Below are 19,536 nucleotides of genomic sequence, written 5' to 3'. Positions count from 1 at the left end.
GTGTTAAGATCCCCTACTATTATTGTGTTGTTGTTGATTTCTCCTTTTAGGTTTGTTAATAGTTGCTTTATGTACATTGGTGCTCCTATGTTGGGTGCATATATATTTATAAGTGATATGTCTTCTTGATGGAATGTCCCTTTTATCATTATATATTTCCCTTCTTTGTCCCTCTTAACCTGTTTTATCTTGAAGTCTACTTTGTCTGATATGAGTATGGCAACACCTGCTTTCTTTTGTTTGCCATTAGCTTGGAGTATTGTCTTCCATCCTTTCACTCTGAGCCTGTGCTTGTCTTTAGTGCTAAGATGTGTTTCCTGAAGGCAGCATATTGTTGGGTCTTGCTTTTTAATCCATCCTGCCACTCTGTATCTTTTGATTGGAGAGTTCAATCCATTTACATTTAGGGTAATTATTGATATATGAGGGCTTAATGTTGCTGTTTTGTCACTTATTTTCTGGTTCTTTTGCATTTCCTTTGTTTCTTGTCCTATTTGTTTTGGACTGCCAATTCAGTTTGGTTGTTCTGTCTTATGACTCTTCTAGTTTTCTCTTTGTTTATCATATGTGGTTTTGTTTTGATTATTTGTTTAGTGGTTACCTTGAGGTTTGGGCAAGAAATCTTGTGTATGAGATAGTCCATTATCTGATGGCCTCCTATTTCCTTATACTAAGTCAATTCAGTCACTTTCCTCTTCCCCTTCTAAGTTGTTCTTGTTATACCTTATTCTATCTTGTGTTGTGGCTGTGTGTTTACAGTGATGAGGTTAAATTTATTTTTGGTGAATTTCTTCCTTTGATCTTTGAATTTAGTATTTAAGTGGTTGCTAACCTATTCCGGTAAAGATCTACTATTTTTCTGAGTTTGTCTACCTACTTTTCTCCTTGCTCCAAGCTTTGTGTTCCCTTTCTCTTCTTTTTTTCAGGCCTGAGGGCCTTCTTGAGTATTTCTTGTAGTGGGGGTCTCGTGGCCATGAACTCCCTTAGATTTTGTTTATCTGGGAGAGTTACTGTTTCTCCATCATATTTGAAGGATATTTTTGCTGGATAGAGTATTCTTGGCTGAAAGTTTTTGTCTTTCAGTATTTTGAATATATCATTCCAGTCTCTTCTAGCCTGTAAAGTTTCTGTTGAGAAATCCGCTGAGAGCCTGATGGGAGTTCCTTTGTACGTTATTTTTTGTTTTTGTCTAGCTGCCCTTAATATTGTTTCTTTGTCATTGACCCTGGCTAGCCTTACCACTAGGTGTCGTGGTGAAGGCCTTTGTCTGTTAATATATATAGGCGTCCTGTTGGCTTCGCTTACTGGTATTTCCTGCTCCTTCCCCAGATTTGGGAAATTCTCAGCTATTATTTCCTTGAATAGGCTCTCTGTTCCTCTTTCCCTCTCCTCTCCCTCAGGAATACCTATAATTCTTATGTTATATTTTCTAATAGAGTCAGATATTTCTTGGAGTCTTTCTTCATTTCTTTTTAGTCTTAGTTCTCTCTCCTCTTCCATCTTGAGTATATCTGTATTCCTATCCTCTAAAGTACTAATTCTTTCTTCCATATTGTCAGCTCTGTTCTTTAAAGATTCCAGATTCTCCTTTATCTCCTCCATTGTGTTCTTCATCTCCATCAGCACTGATTGGTTTTTCTTTATGATTTCGATCTCTTTTGTGAAGAAACTCCTAATCTCATTGAATTGTTTGTCTGTGTTGTCTCGTATTTCGTTGAGTGTTTTTATGATAGCTATTTTGAAATCTCTGTCATTTAGTTTATGGATTTCTATGTCTTCGGGGTTGATTTCTGGGTGCTTGTCATTTTGTTTCTGTTCTGGTGATATCATATATTTTTGCATTGTGGTTCCTGTGTTGGTTTTGTTTTTCCTCATCCTGGAAATCTCTGGTTGCAATTTCCACCTGCCGCCACTGTCTGGTGGTAAAGGGCCCTGTAGTCTAAGCCCCCTGCGCTGTGCCCCGGTTTTTCTGCTGTGATCCGCAGTTTTGTTTTTTTTTTGCTTTTTTTTTTCCCGCTGCGATCCACGGGTCCAGTCGTTTGATCAGGTCTGCCGCGGATCGCTTGGTCTGGTCTGTCGCGGATCGCTTGGTCTGGTCTGCTGCGGATCGCTAGGTCTGGTCTGGCCGGTTGAGCTGCAGAGTCCAGTTTGCGGGGAGGGGGGAGCTCTCTCTTTTGCCCTCTGGGTCCCTGACGTGGGAGGCTTCTCGTTTGCCCCTCTTTATCCGCTCTCTGGGGTGCTCAGATGTTGATGGTAGCCCTGTGGCTCCTCTGAGTCCTCTGTGCGGGAGTTTCCCACTGGCTGAGAGAGTCCGAAGAGCCACGGTTTCCCGGCTGAGGGCCGCCCCTCCCCCCTCTCTGGGAGCTGCGCGGACTGGGATCGCTGATCTGATGGGGAGGGAGAGGAGTTCTCCTTACCTCTCCCCACTTCCTCCGGGGGCCCAGCAAGTTCAGCTCTCAGATGTGTGGCAGTGTGGATCCCTCCGCTCTAGCTTTTCACTGTCTGGGATTCCATTGTTGGTCTGTGACTGTTGCTTTTGTTGTATCTCGTCGGGGGAAGAGTTCACGGGAAAGCTCACTCCGCCATGATGCTGATGTCACTCTCTTGATGCTTATTCTTACCTCATTTCACCTATAGAAAATGTTGTTAGGGGTCACATTATGTGCTTGCTAGTATCCTCTGCATCTTCTCTGATCATGTAACTCCAGAGAAGGTTATGCAACAATATTCCGGTATTTTACACTTTTAAATTCTAGAGGAGCAAATGAGCCACTTTCTTAGAAATGCTACCAGGAAAAAAAAAAGGAAATTGACCCAGATTAAATTTCAGTGGCCATGGCCAAACTCTCATTTTTTGTAACCTTATTAGGAAATTTTATGAAAAGCCTCTCACTTATCTTTATGCACAACTTTTTCCTCCATTTTTACAAAATATTGTTTCAAAATTTATATAGGATGAGAAATCAAATGACTAGCTTTAACATGGTAATTATGTATGGCTTTTGCATATTTCTAAAGTGAGTTACTCATAAATCTACTAATTGTAAATTTCCAAAGAAGTTTCTCTTATGTGGACATAGTTTTTGTACTAAATGTATTTATGTAAGCTGCCTTAAATTGTTTCTGAATTTCTTATTGTTAAATAAACAAATAGATTTTCCCCTTTACCCCCACCTAAAATCATTGCATTCTTATAGTTAGATTTCAAGGTATTGCACTTGACTTGAATAATCTTCATGTTGAAAAAGTCATCCCCAGAATTAAATGAATATTTATTTTTCCCAATTCCTTAATGCAGTATTCAATCAATACCAGTTAATTTTAGTAGAATCACATTTGGAGAATATATTACAAGGAAATGTTTAATACAAATCCAGCACTTTGATATAATAACACCATTCCACATCTTATACAAATGAATCAGCTCTATTTTTCTTCTGTTCTGCAGAACATGAGTTTCTAATTCTAGGGATATTTTAAAACAGGACTCTTAGTTATAAAGAGCTGGTTGAATTAGTGCCATGCAATGAGTTCTTTGGGGTTTAGACTTTGATAAGCCTCATCTTGAGGTGAGAAGTGAATATGTTGGGGAGAAGATGCTGGTTTCTAGAGACTGGAAGTTTCCATAGAGAAAATATTAAGAATAACTTAAAGTTTTCTATTGTAATATATTTGCCTTAATGACTTTCATAAAACTATATTCTGTTTTAAATACAATATAAATGCATTAAAAAAATTTTGGAAATGGAAAAGAGAAAAATAATCAGTCATAGTTGCATGACTCTGATATTAACCACTGTTAACACTTTGTTGCATTCTCTTTCCATTATTTTATGCTCCAAATACCTTATTTAACATGGTTTTTTCAGGCAGATAACAGTAGATAACCTGTGGAGCACTTACTACAACACGTACTTTACATGCATTATCCCATTATATCTGCACAAACATACTTGTGAGGAAGGTATGTACGATAATGCTATGTAAGAAAACTGAGGAAACCCTATAAAGGCTAATTAACATAGCAAGTAAATTGCAGTGTCTGGCTTGAATCCTGGAAGCCTAACTTTAGAGCTCTTGATTTGAATATTATGCTATATTCTGTCTCTGCAAAGTTATTTTTGGTGGAATTGATGTAGATTGAAAATAAAATTATCTGGCTATTTCCAGAAAAAAACTTATTATGTTTCTCTATTAAAGCTATGAGTTATGAGCTACAAACTACTTTATGTAGATTGATTATATTGTTCAAATTTATTAGTCTAATTCTTATCAATATTATGTTTAGCAATATCCTTAAGTAATATGTGGCTTAGTAACTAAGTTAAAATATGTTGTAACTAGATTGCTTTATCTTTAATTTTGACTAAATTTTCCCTTCTCCTGTGTAGTTTCTCAATGTTTCCCTTTTCTTTGACTGGGAATAGGTAGCTTAATAAATGAATGTACTTAGTGCTGCAAAGATACTTGCATACTGTGAAATATTTCCTATTTGATTTTAAAAAAAGGGATTGAGGCAAAATTAATCATGCTTCCTTTTAAAATTTATTCCTGCAAGTATAAGGCCACAATAGTGCCTGAGATTTCTGATTGTCCAGAAAATGAAAATGGGAGAAAGGACGAGTGAATTGCAGTGAAGAAGGCGTAACTTACAGAAAAGTCAATCTGAATTTTTATTGCCCACTTTCGAGGTCATAAATCATTATTTGATTAAGAATGTGATTGTTCTATGTGTGACTATCTTTTTTCTATTCAGAGCTGGACAGTAGCAGCTGCCCAAGCAAACCCTTCAGTGCTTTTACGAGAAAATTGAAATACTGAGAACTAGGAGAGTTGCGGGAAGAAAGCTGACCTTGAGATGGTAAAGCAGCTGCAGAGAACCTGAAAGAGATCTTGGCTTTTTCTATAAGCTTATTTATTAGGGTAAAGAGTGATAATGGCAAACGTTTGCCATATTGACATATTATAATATACTTCTAGGTCCTCAGAGTAAAATGCAGAGGGGAGAATTCCTTTCCTGGAGACAAAATTGGGAGCCTTCTCTCCCACATTGGCTGCAATCAGGGTTGGAGAGCAAAGGAGAGCAAAAACTGAAACGATGCTACCCCATATATATTTTTGTGAGTTTCATAGGCATCACGGTATAGCAGTGAATGGAAAATAAGAGTAGTTTAGGTATAATTGATACCTGGGGATATCTGGCTCTGTAAATAACTAGAGGGTTAACTTTAAGAAACAAGTAACCTCTCTGGGTCTTAGTTTCCTCCTCTGAGTACAAGGAGAAGATTGGATTGGTTGATTTCTTCTAATATCACATTTATTGCATTTTCATTAGCCTCACAGTTCTTTGTATGGTGTTGAGCACATAGGAGGCCATTAAATAGCTGCTGATTAAGTGACTGTTGAATCAGATATAGGGGAATCTGGGATTAACCAGATAATACAAGAGGAAAAAGGAATACAAGCCTCACATGGTTGATGAATAATACGTAAATGGTATTGAGGAAAGAAGCATTATAATTTCATATTTTAACGGCCAATGTATGATCTGAACATTTTCCTTGATTTCTCTCAGGGCTTTGATGTCTGAGGTGATGGTCTTCAAAGTAAAACCAAATCACTGAATTCTATAAAGTATCCAGATTCTTAACACAACTTTTAAATTCTTCAACACATATAGTAGTATTATTGGTTGAATTGTGTCCCCCAAAAGACATATTGAAATCCTAATGGCCAGTAGCTGTGAATTTGACCCTATTTGGAAATAGAGTCTTTGTAGATTTTTTCAAGTTCAGATGAGGTCATTATGTTGGACCTTAATCCAATATGACTGGTGTCCTTATAAGGAAAGGAAAATTTGTACATAGAAGGCAATTCCCAAGAAAAGGCCTTGTGAAGATGGAAGCAGAGATTGGAGTGATGTATCTACAAGCCAAGGACCACCAAGGATTGACGGCTATCACCAGAAGCTGAGAGAAAGGCATGAAACAGATTCTTTTTCAGAGCCTTGAAAAGGAACCAACCTTGCTGATACCTTGATTTCGGACTTTTAACCTCCCAAACTGTGAGAGAACAAATTTCTGTTGTTTTCATCTAGCCAGTTTGTGATAATTGGTTATGGCAGCCCTAGGAAACTAATATAGGTGGGCAACTTCTTCCAAGTCATTTTATCTTGGATGATGGACCTAGAATACATCCAAGGAATAGAAACGAGCTCAGATAATTAGCTAGATGTTTCCTTTTTTTCCTATTTGAGGAAAACAGAGTTGTGAGGAACCCGAGGGTCGTGGCCTTGAGTTAAATGTTTCTATTGACCACTAGGGAGGGAGTCCTTTATTTCCTTCTTTGTTTAGAAGTTGTTCACAACAACTGCCCATCATGTCAACAATTTGTGAAGTTTGCAAGACTCTCTGCTTTGTACGATTTTCGTGAAAACAATTTCAAGTTTAACTATTTCAAGGTTAGAAGATAGAAATCATGTCTAGTCTTCCAGATTCAGGGATACATATGCGTGTGTTCATGCAGGCAAATAACAGCAGATCTCTTTTAGCTACAACAAGGCTTCCCAGTGTGACTGACCAGCTTGTGCAGCAACTGCATGGCATTATCTTTCGATTAGACCAATATTTAACGGCAGTTTTGTTATGTTCCCTGCCACTTCTTCCATATTTACCTCCTCCCCACCAAATCCAGAGGCATCTCTGGGAGACTCTAATCTGTCTAAATGGCTTAATAGTTAAAGACATGAGAGAAATAAGTATTAATTGATTAAACAAGTGTTATAAGTTTAACTGCTGGCATAATATCAGGTGCTTTGAAGGAGTAAACCAGATATTAAGGCATAGTCCCTGCCTTCCAGGAACTCAAGATGCAGTGAAAATAGGATTGCAGAATCTGGAGTCAGACTGCCCTGGCTTTGATCCTACCCCCACTTTTACCACTTCTAAAACATTGGGAAAACTACCTTCTCTATGATTAATTTCTTTATTCATATAGTGATAAGGATAATGATAGCAGTTACTTCATATGTCAAAGGAGTTATTCATATTAAACCAAGGGCTTGGCTTATAGTAAATTCTTAATAAATATTGGCTATTGTTACGTTAGTGATATTACTTATGAAATTGGTTTGAGAAACAATATTAACAACAAAAAAAAATTAGAGAAGACTCTTGAGAGTAAATGCAAAGAAGCGTGGTTCGACCCTGAAATATATAGAATTCACTGTATGCTACACTTCATTATTTTAGTCTTGGTAACTGAGGAAAAAAACAATATCATGGGTCGACAGAGGAGGGCTTACTAGTGAGTTGCACAGAGAAAGCAGTTAATAAATTTTTAAATTTCCAATTAATTTTTTTCATCAACTAGGTGGAAAAGAAATTCTTTTCGTAAAACTTCATATTTGACTGAATGATTTTAAAAGGATTTCTGTGACTGTTATTCTCATTGCTTAAAAATGAATAGAATAGTAAAATCTAAGACATTAAATCTCAGCTTCAGTAGGCAGAATAATGATCCTCTAAAGATATTCATATCTTAATCTTTAGATCCTGTGAATATTTTACCTCACATGACAAAAGGGACTTTGCAGATGTGATCAATTTAAGGATCTGGAGGTAGTTGAGAGTATACTGGATTATCTAGGTGGATACAATCTAATCATAGGAGTCCTTAAAAGCAGAGAATCTTTCTCTGCTGTTGTCAGAGGGAGATGTGACTGCAGATGAACGGTCAGAAGATGCGAAGTTGCTGGCTTTGAAGATGGAACAAGGAAGCCATGAACGAAGGAATGTAGGTGGTCTTTAGAAACTGGAAAAGGCAAGATAATAAATTCTCTCCTAGAGTCTCCAGAAAGAAACAGCCCTGCTGACATCTTGATTTTAGCCTGTTGGACCTGTGTCAGACTTCTGACCTACATAACAATAAATAATAAATTTGTGTTGTTTTAAACCACTGAGTTTGTGGCAATTTGTAACAGCAGCAAAAGAAAGCTAATCCATCAGCTATTGCACATCAAAACAAGCTAGGAAGAGTACATTTTTTCAGCCCTTTCCTGTTCTCTCTTTAACTGTCTTTTGATTTTTCCTTTGTTCTTTTAGTTGTTTTTTAAAAGGTGGGGAGAACTTTTTCTTCTGCATAAGATATAGTAACAGGGACTGAAAATATGCTTCTCTTTGACAAAACTAAGAAAGAAACACAAAAACAAAAAAACTAGACAGTATGTAAAAACTGTCAAGACACAGGCATCAGGCATTGAAGCATAGTGATCCTCGAAAGAAACAAATAAAATGAGTCCTATCATTTTCCCAGTTTACTGCCCCCAGGTTGCAGCACGGGATGGGGGAACCTAGGCAGAACCAACTGGACACCTTGAATTGAGGAGCTGGATCTGAGGGTTGGTCTGGGGAGACCAAGGAAGCTAGAGTTCTCAGGATAGAGTACTGGAGGCAAGAGAATTGCACAGTTAGATCCCTGGAGATCTGAAGATCCCCTGTGAGCATTCAACAGAGCTCTGATCAGTGCATGCATGCGAAGAAAAAACTATCCAAGGCTGAGGAAACAACCAACCGAAAGGATTAGAGGGAACAGTGCCTGGCACTCACACGGGGCTGGGAATAGTTCCCATTTCTACTAGCCAGACTGGAAAAACTCATAATTCAAGAAAGGTCCTACCCGAGTACTAGGAAATTATTAGCCATAGACTGAGCACCTCTGTAAATCTGCCTAAAAAATCAGAAGTGCAAGATCCAAAAAGCTTAAATTATTTCCAAGTACCTTAACTGCATCCCAGAATAAAGCACAAAACAAGGGAAAATTCATCATTTGTCATTAAATTGAAGATTACCAAGCATGTAAAGAAGTAGGAAAACATGATGCATAACGAAGAAGATAATCAGAAAATCAAAATTGACCCAGAACTGTCACAGATGTTACAATTAGCACAAAAGGACGTTAAAACAGTTATAACTGTATCCCATATGTTCAATGTGTTCAGCGAGATATAAAGGCCTAATTCAAATTTTTAGAATAGAAAAGTACAATGTATGACATGAAAAATATATTGAATGGAATTAACAATAGAGTAGACGTTGCAGAAGAAAAGTCAGTGAATTTGAAGACATAGTAACAGAAACTATCCAAAATAAAATGCAGAGAGAAAAAGAATTTCAAAACGAAAAGCGGAGGTGAGTTGTAGGAAAATTTCGAGCAGTCTCGTGTACTTGTAATTCAAGTTCCTGACGGAGAGAAGTGGAAAGGCAGAAAAAATATTTGAAGCAATGATGACCAAAATTTTTCCAAATTTGATGAAATCTTTTATCCTACAGATAGTGGTCAGTTCACGAAAAGATATAAGAATTCTAAATGTTTATGTCCCTAGTAACAGAGCTTCAAAATACATGAAGCCAAACTGATACAACTGCAAAGAAAAAGGAAATAGCCTCAGTGATAGTGATAAATATCAATACTCCTCTTTCAATAAATGATAGAACAAGTAGAGAAAAAATCAACAAGGATATAGCAGACTTAACACTATTAACCAACTTGATCTATTTGACATTTATAGAATACTCTGCTCAACAATAAAATGTTCATCCTTTTCAATTACACATAAAATGTTTATCAAGAGAAATCATATTTTCAGCAATAAAACAAGTCTCAATATATTTTAAATGATTCAAGTTAGCAAAGTATTTCTCTAATCACAATAGAATTAAATTAGAAATCAAGAACAGAAAGATATCTGAAAAATCCCTAAATGTTGAAAAACCAAATAACATATTTGTAAATAAACCATGTGTCAAAAAAGAAATTAAAATGGAAATTAGAAAGTATTTTGAACTGAATTAAAATGAAAAAATAAAAATATTGAATTTTGTGTGACGCCATTAAAGCTGTAGTTAGGGGAAATTTATTGCAGTAAACACCTGCATTAGAAAAGAAGAAAAACATAAATCAATGACCTCAGTTTTCACCTTAAGAAATTAGAAAAAGAAGAACAAATTAAGCCCAAAGTAAGCTAAAGAAGGGCAATAATAAAGTGGAATAATAAACAAATAATAATAAAGAGGAATAATAAAGTGGATATCAATGAAATGGAAAACAATAAAATAGGGAAAATCAATAAAACCAAAAGCTTTATTTGTGTGTAAGGAAGATTAGCCTTGAGCTAACATCTGTTGCCAATTTTTGCTGAGGAAGATTGGCCCTGGGCTAACATCTGTGCCTATCCTCCTCTACTTTATATGTGGGATGCTGCCACAGCATAGCTTGACAAGCAGTGCATAGGTCTGCACCTGGGATGCGAACCCATGAACCCTGGGCCACTGAAGTGGAGCTTGTGAACCTAAACACTACATCACCAGGCAGGCCCCCAAAAGTTGTCTTTTTGAGATCAATAAAATTAATGAAATTCTTACAACGTTGAATAAGCAAAAAAGAGAGAAGACAAATTACCAGTCTCAAAAATGAGATAGCTGACTTCACTCTGGATCCTATAGCTATTGAAAAAACAAAAAGGAGATATTATGAAAAACTTTATGCTTACAAATTTGACAACTAAGATGAAATTGATGAATTCTTTGAAAGACACAAACTACTAAAGTTCGCTCAAGAAGAAATAAACTAAATAGCCCTATATTCATTCAAATAATAGAATTTGTAGCAGTTTTTTTTTCCCGATAAAGCAAACTCCAGGCCCAAATGGTTTCAGTGATGAATTCTATCAACACTTAAGGAAAAATGTCATTCTACACAAACTTCCTCTTCTTCCATAAAATTGAAGAGGAGGTAATACTTCACAATTCCTTCTTTGAGGCAAATCATCGCCCTAAAACAGTTACAAGAAAAAGATATTACAATGAAAGAAAGTTACAAAACAATACCTCTTATTAATATAGAACATTTCTAAAAATTTTAGCAAATCAAATTCAACAATATATAGAGAGAATAATATATAATGTCGAAGTTGGATTAATTGCAGGAATACAGGGTCTACTTAATATTTGAAAATCAGTCACTGCAATTAACCATATTAAAAACTACAAAAGAAAAGCCGTATGATCATCTCAATAAGTGCATGAATTTTACAAAATTGATCATCCATTCCTGATAAAAACTATCAGCAAACTAGGCAAAGAAGGGAACTTCCTCATACTCATAAAGTCTTTTTCCCTAAGATCAGGAACAGCCAAAGGATGTTGCTTTTACCAATTCTATTCAACATTATATGAGTAGTTCTGGCAAGTGCATCAGGTAAGAAAAAGAAATACAAGTATTTAAATTAAAAAGAAGTAAAACTGTCTTTATTAGCAGATGATATGATTATCTATGTAGAAAAATCTAATGGAATCTACAAAAAAGTTACTAATACTAATCAGTTCAGCAAGATTGCTGAAAATAATCAATAAAAATTAATTATTTTTCTATACTAGCAACAAATAATTAGAAATTTATATAAAAAGTACAGTTTACAATAGCATCAGAACATATAAAATACTTAGGGATAAATCTGACAAAAGACGTGAAAAACTCATTTACCAAAAACTGCAAAACATTGCTGAGAGAACTTAAAGATCTATATAAATGGCAAAATATATCCCGATACCTTGTTCATGTGTCAGAAGATTTAATATTGATTAGATGTTAATTCTCCTCAAAACCATGACTAGATTAAATGCAATCCCAACCAAAATCCCAGTAGCTGTATTTGTAAAAATTGGCAAGCTGATTCTAAAATTCGTATGAGTACAAAAGATCTGTAATAGCCAAAACAACGTTGAAAAAGAACAAATTTGAAGGACAAATACTAATTTGTTTAAAGACCTTTAATAAAGCTACAGCAATCAAGTAGTCTGGTATAGCCATTAAGGCAGAGAAATAGATTAATGAAAAGAATAGAGGGTCCATTAATAGACCCACACGTCTATGGACAATGGATTTCTGACAGAGGTGAAAGGATAATTCCATGATTTTCAACAACTGGTGGTGGTAACAAATTGAACATCCATATGTGAAAACAAAAACAAAAAACAAAATAATTTGATCCATACTATATCCTACCACTAAAAAATTAACTTAAAATGGATTATAGACCTAAATATCAAACCTAAAATGGTAATAATTCTAGATGTAAACACAGGGTAAAATCTTTGTGACCTTGTGTTAGGCGAAGGTATCTTAGATACATTACCAAAAGTGTAATCCGCAAAGGAGTAAACTGATAAATTGGGCTTCATCAAAATTTTAAAAATCTGCTCCTCAAAAGATACTCTTATGGAAATGAAAAGACAAGCCATATACGAGCAGAAAATTCAAGGACTTGTATCCAGAATATATAAAGAACTATCAAAACTCAATATTAAAAAAAGAACCAACCCACATAAATAGGCAAAAGATCTGAAGACACCTGACAAAAGAAGATTTACAAATGGCAGATGAGCATATAAGAAGCAATTATATTATTAATTATGAGGCAAATGAAAATTAAAACCACAGTGAGATGTCACTACAAGCTGTGCAAAAAGGACTAACATTTAAAAGACTGCCTATACCAAATGTGGGCAAGGATGTAAAGGAATTGGCACACCCATACACTGATGGCAGGCATGTAAAATGATACAACCACTTTGGAAAACAGTTTGGCAGTATCTTTAAAAGTTAAATGTACAAGTATCACATTATCCAGCCATTCCATTGTTAGGCATTTACCCAAGAGAATTACCCAAAGACTTGTACACAAATGTTCATAGAAGCTTGATTAGTAATAACCAGAAAGTGGAAACAATCCAAATGTCCATCAACATGTGAATGGATAAAAAAGTGGTGGAATATCCATCAATGGAACACTACTAAGCAATAAAAAGTAAGGAACTATTCATACATGCGTCAAAATGGATGAATTTCAAAATAACTATGCTGAGGGAAAGAAGTTGGATAGAAAAGGAGCACACACGTTATGATTTCATTTATATATAACTCTAGAAAATGCCTACTAATCTATACTAGCATAAAACAGATCAATAGCTATCTGAGCAGGGCAAAGGGAGAAAGGAATGACTAGTTGGGGGTAATGAATATGGTATATACATTATTTTTATTGTGGTGATGGGCTTTCAGAGTACATACATACGTCACTCAGTATGGGCTGTGAGGATTGAATGCAATTATAAATGGAAAGCCCTAAAAAGTGTGATAAAAAGTAAATGCTTGTAATTATTAATTATTAATAAAATGTCGGAATTAAATTATTTCCTGAATCAGAGTTTTATACATTTCAACCCAATTTCTCACCATTAGAACCTTTCTTCCCATCTCCAGTGGTTTTGTTTTTCATCCTCTTCCTTTCAGGAGATTTTTTTACTTCTTTTTTGATTCTTATTTCTAACAATGCAGCCTTACAGCTATGAAAGTCTACTTCTTTTGCTACCACTAGATTTTTTTTGTCGGTGAAAGCAATGGATAGTGTAATAGTCTCTAGCTTAAAAAATCAAGTAAATATCTTTTGGATGAAGAAATTTATCACAAAACAGATTAAAAGAATGTGCCTGCTTTCAACAAACTCTTTTAAAAATGTTTTACATAATTGATCAGCTTTTATATTATAAAACCTAACATTTAATATGTACTAAGTAATAATAAGACTGAACTCACTGTCCTTTTACTTAATAAAATAACTAGGGATAAAGAGAATCCTAATTATATTTAGCACCATACAATAATGACAGGGGAAAAGGTAAGCTATTTCATAATTCTAGTCCTTGGGTTTAATTCACTCTGTGACTAATGCAAGAAAGACTGAAAATAAACTACTAGATCCTGTCTGCTCGTAACTAGTATACTGGGGCTCCTATAAAGAAATATAAAAAGCATTTTAGTTCTCTTAATTTATGCAGAGGTATTAGAGGTGAGATGGGGAATAAAGACAATTGCATACTATGTCAACTCAAATAATCTGTCCTTTACATTTCGCCTTTTCTTTCCAATATAGAAAGGGTATACAGGCTAGAGAAATCCAAAGATGAAGCAAAATAATTGTAGCAATTCTCCTATCTCGGAAGGGCTATGTTGGTGGCACAAAATAGCCCAGCAATTTTCTTTCCACTAAATGAAAGATCAGGGAAGTCTCAAGAGCAGTGGTGATTATTTAATGCAGGTTAGGAGAGACTGGAGTCGAATAGCACTTCATAAGTGCCCTGTAATAATACCTTTTATTCCCTGTGTGTATAGCAAAACATTTGAATAAAAATGTCTTCATGTAAATTTAGTTCCATGAACTATTTTGTAGGGAATGTGCACTGAATATATAAATACCATAGCAACAGTTTATGTTGGTTTTTCTCAACCACAGCAGGTCATATTAAATTTGAAGCAGAATCAACAATTTTATCAATACAGTCTATACCTTAAGAAATCCGGAAGTGTTATTTTGTATAGCAACTCATGAATGTTTCAGCCGTTGTGGTCTATTGCTTTAGAATATTGTGATTTATCATTTCTTTATTGTTAATACAATTACCTTTCTATGGAATTGCTTGCGGCCATTAAATCCTGGGCTGTAACTACTATTCTAGACAGTTTTGGCCATTATGTGAATTAAGAACCTATAAAAATTGTTTCCATTTTGGGCCTTTTGTGTCACCATGGAAACCATCCGTGACTTAAGTGTTTGTAAGTGATTCGTGATCCTGGATGAAGCAAACTTTCAATGAAGTAAATCCCTCATGGCCCATTTTTTTGTGTGTGAAAATTTCAGAATTTTTTCCCCTGAGATTCAATGCCCAATTTAGTTTAGTTAGTTTTAGTTTCTTTTGTTAAGTTACCAGTGTGCTTCTAATTTTTGTTTTGTCTATTGTACTTGCTCTTTGCAAATTCCCCTGCTTACTCTTTCAAACAGTTATGCGGCCGTACTGAATGGCTGTCATGACCTGGCTTGGAAGTGAGCATTTTCGATCCAAAATGTTATTCAATGCAGAGCTGCAAATAGACAAACATGCTTTCAACATCACATCTGGCTAGGATGCTTCTCTATTTCTAAAATAATTTTTGGAATGGAATTAATTTTCCTTCCATTTTCTTCTTTTTTTTGGTGAGGAAGATTGTCCCTGAGCTAATATCTGTGCCAATCTTCTATTTTGTATATGGGGACGCCGCCACAGCATGGCTTGATGGGCTGTGTGTAGGTCTGTGCCCAGGATCCAAACTCGCTAACCCTGGGCTGCCAAAGCGGAGTACATGAACTTAACCACTATGCCACTGGGCCAGCCCCCTTCAATTTTCTTTATAGCAAAATTTTAATGAAGCTGCGTCGGTAGACATTCTTATTTATGAGGCACAACCAAAGTATTTCAATCAAGTATTTAAAAATATTAACTTCTCTCATTCATACTACTTATTTTTATTAACATATTTTTAACATATATCATTACTATTATATATATTTAGAATTTTATCCAGGAATATGAGAGTATTCTAATATTTTTGGTAATAGTATTTTAATTGCAATGCTTTAATACTAATATTAGAGAATAAGTAAGCTAATAATTTAATATTTAGATAAAAATTTTAAAAATTTATTCTCATAGACCTCCAGTAATACAGACTACATTACATGAAAAGTTGTGCTAAATTTGGCTTACTTAAATTAATAATTATTTAATGATTCTGAGAAGAAAATGCAGATAAATTAATCATGTACACTCATCTTAGAAAACATTTAAGTTATTTAAGGATAAAATTACTTTATTTTATGTTTTCAACAGAATAGTTTTTTATTCAATTTATTAATTATAAGTGAATCTTGTACATTTTAAGGCAACTCCAATAGTCTCGTCTACTTAGTAACTTTTTTCCAACTATTTTTTGAGATAATACATGTACTAGACAAGAATGGAATTGAAATTTTTGAATGTTTTCTTCAATTCAGATATTTTTTAATAGGTTTGAGATATAATTCACATACCGTATAATTCACCTATTTAAAGCGTACAATTTAATGGTTTTTGGTATGTTCACATAATTGTATAACCATAACTACAATAATTTTTATAACTTTTTAATCACTCCAAAATAAAAGCACATACACATTAGCAATCACTCACCATTTCCTCCCACTCCCAGCTCTAGACTTAGGAGATCACTAACTAACTTTCTGTCTATATAGACTTGCCTTTTCTGGAACTTTCATATAAATAGAATCATACACAACTTTTGTGACTGGCTTCTTTCATTTGGCATGATGTTTTCAAAGTTATCCATATTGTAGCATGTATAGATGCTTCACTTCTTTTTTATTGCTGAATAATAATCCATTGTGTGGATATACCACAATATATCTATTTGCCACAATTTATTTATTTATCCATTTATCAATTGATAGACATCTGAGTTATTACCACTTTTTGACTACTATGAATAAAGCTACTACGAAAATTCCTGTACAATTTCTTGTGTCGACGTATATTTTCATTTCTTATGGGTATATACTTAGGAGTTGAATTGCTGGTCATAGGTTAACTCAACACCTAACCTTCTGAAGAACTACTAGACTGTTTTCCAAAGTGATTACACCATTTTACATTCCCACAAAGATATATGAGAGTTCCAATTTCTCCACAACCTTGCCAATCCTTGATACAGTGTCTTTCGGGTTACAGCATCCTAGTGTGGGCGGGGGAGTGGTATCTCCAGGTTTTTATTTGTATTTCCCTGATGGCTAATGAGGTGAACATCTTTGCACGTGTTTATTGACCATTTGTACATCTTCTTTGGAGAAATGTCTATTCAGATTCGTTGCTTGATTTTTAATTGGCTTATTTGCCATTTTATGGCTGAGTTATAGCCTTTTTTTTTTTTCGTGAGGAAGATCAGCCCCGTGCTAACATCTGCCAATGCTCCTCTTTTTTTGCTGAGGAAAACTGACCCTGGGCTAACATCCGTGCCCATCTTCCTCCACTTTATATGGGACACTGCCACAGGATAGCTTGCCAGGCGGTGCTTCAGTGCACACCTGGGATCCGAACCAGCGAACCCAGGGCCGCGGCAGTGGAGTGTGCGCACTTAACTGCTTGAGCCACTGGGCTGGCCCCCCTCCTTTTTTTTTTAATTAATGAGAGTGGCCTTCCTAAAGCTGTTTTTTTTTCATGAGGAAGATCAGCCCTCAGTTAACATCTATGCCAATCCTCCTCTTTTTGCTGAGAAAGACCAGCCCTGAGCTAACATCTATTGCCAATCCTCCTCCCTTTTTCCCCTTTTTCTCCCCAAAGCCCCGGTAGGTAGTTGTATGCCATAGTTGCACATCCTTCTAGTTGCTGTATGTGGGATGCCGCCTCAGCATGGCCAGACAAGCGGTGTGCTGATGCGTGCCCAGGATCGGAACCAGGGCTGCCAGTAGCAGAGCGCGAGCACTTAACCGCTAAGCCACGGGGCCGGCCCCTCTAAAGCTATTTTTCAATTGGTGAGTTTTAATTGATTTAAAAGAAAAATAATTTCCAACCTTAATGTAGAGGCTGTTCTACTTAAACTTAATATATAACATTGATTTTATATAAAAGTATTAATATAATTTTATACCTTATTTAAAAATCAATAGTAGCAAAATGATTTCATTAAGCAATAGTTTTAAAATAATGCTATCTTCTCCTTTGAAGATAACATTTCTTGGAAAGAAAGACATAGAGAATATTTTAGAAAGTAAGAACTGCATATTGGTTAACAAACAGTAAGGCTTGATATCATGAAAATTTTACGGTTCCAAGAAGACCTTGGCATTTAGACAATGACAATATTGTTTGAGTATGTCATTTTTTTTTAATGACGCCAGCTTTTCCCTACTCTGCCTTATTAATTTTCCCCTGAATGTCTGTGTAGGAAGATTAACAGTGTTGTCAACACCAGCTACATGTCTGAATCCTAAAAGCTTGAAGTTGGCTAGACGTCACAGTAGGAAATAAAAATATTTTCTGCAAAACAGGAGTATTCTAACATATTGATCCTGTAGATTCCTGGAAACATCTGTTAATTTTTAACGTGGAAGCTTTTGTAGAGTGACAAAGTAAATTATAATATATATGGAAACACTAAGAACATGGTTTAGAAGAAAGCAGCATTATCAATACATTTTTTGAGGTTATTCTCAAAGAGTTTCCAAGAATAATATCACTTGTTATTTGTAAAAAAATTTTTTTAAATTATAATCTTGTCATTTTCATCATTTATACATATCTCTGTTTCACAATATAGACACATTACAAAAACTTCAACCACCACAGATTAATATTTCTCTTTATTTTTAAAAAATTCATACTTAAAGGGTAAAATTTTATTTAAATTTTTTACCTGTAAGTTTTCCGAAAGCAGCGAGCTGTCCTGAAGACCACAGAACCTGGTATATAATAAGTACAGTACTTAATACATGTTTAGTGAATGAATGCATTAAAGCCATTTTTTAATTGGTGAGTCTTAACTGACTTCAAAAAAATGATTTCCACCCTTAATGTAGAGGCTGTTCTACTTAAGCCTAATATATAACATTGATTTTATTTAAAAATATCAATATAGTTTTATACTTTATAAAATACAGCACCATCCTCTCAAACTGGGGTACCTTGGGACACTTGGTTTGCTTCAACCCAAGAGGAATCAGAAACTTAAAAGTGGTGTGTGAAGGCCAGAACCATCAAGGATGGAAGGAAGAGGAAGGCCCAGGGGGAGGAGGGCTGTTTGGCAACTGAGGTAAAGAGCTTGCCCTCCCACTGCTGGGATCATCCCAACTCCTCTGATCCGGCAGGAAGGGAGCAGCCTGCAACCCCATGGGAAGGTCAGGGGCCACCTGATGCTCCAAGCAGGGGGCTGGAGTGGGGGTCATAAAGGCTTGTCCTCCAGGGAGATGACAGCACTGCCCCCCAGTTTCTCCAGGAGGTTGTAGCGATCGCTGTCAGCTTCTTGATAGCGTCCTTGGAGCTGGCATGGATAGTTTTGCTCTTAAGGAGTGTACCTGGTCCTCCTCCTTGCTCTCATTAAATTATACATATTAAATTTTTTTCTAAAGTAGGCTGTCTGTTATGTCATAGGGTATCTGTAAGAGGTACTTGTGAAAAGAGGAATCAAACCCTGACCTATGGATTTTCCCGGCAGTGTTGCAGTTATTGAAATAGGGGTCTGTGAATTTTTTGCCATCTAACCTGTGAATTCCAACTAGACCCAGTGTGGGTCACAGGTCACAGGCTGACTTCACGTGGGGCTTCTCAGCTGCATTTGCATTCAGTTCCTTTCAGATTCTCCTTGGGAAAGAAAAGAAAGAGGAAATACATTTGCCTTTTACATTATTTAGCCAATGATTTACAAAACAAGTAAACATTGATTACCACTGGAAATACTGTAACCAACTATAAAGCTTTTGTCCTTCAGATCATTCTTTCATGGTACTGAACATTTTTAGTAAATGCCAAATTAGCACTGCGGCAAAGCTGTGTAACAATGGCTATACAAACCAGTGCTGAGAAACAATAAAAATTGAAGGCATTCCACTGGCAACAA

General features: G+C 35.6%; 1 long non-coding RNA gene across 2 annotated transcripts; it reads right to left on the bottom strand.

Moving 5' to 3' along the window:
- Positions 1-2,595: 2,595 nt before the first annotated feature.
- LOC131411425 (uncharacterized) lies at positions 2,596-19,276 on the bottom strand. Of its 2 annotated transcripts, none has more exons than XR_009221559.1 (3): positions 19,182-19,276; positions 18,337-18,382; positions 2,596-2,631 (listed from the first exon to the last, which is right to left on the bottom strand). It is a non-coding gene; the product is annotated as an uncharacterized LOC131411425 (long non-coding RNA). The 2 variants fall into 2 exon arrangements; XR_009221558.1 differs by having other exon boundaries at positions 2,615-2,786.
- Positions 19,277-19,536: the final 260 nt, after the last annotated feature.

Source organism: Diceros bicornis, chromosome 11 (assembly GCF_020826845.1).
Source record: "Diceros bicornis minor isolate mBicDic1 chromosome 11, mDicBic1.mat.cur, whole genome shotgun sequence".
Lineage (NCBI taxonomy): Eukaryota > Metazoa > Chordata > Mammalia > Perissodactyla > Rhinocerotidae > Diceros > Diceros bicornis.
This window is presented reverse-complemented; position numbering and strand designations above follow the sequence as displayed.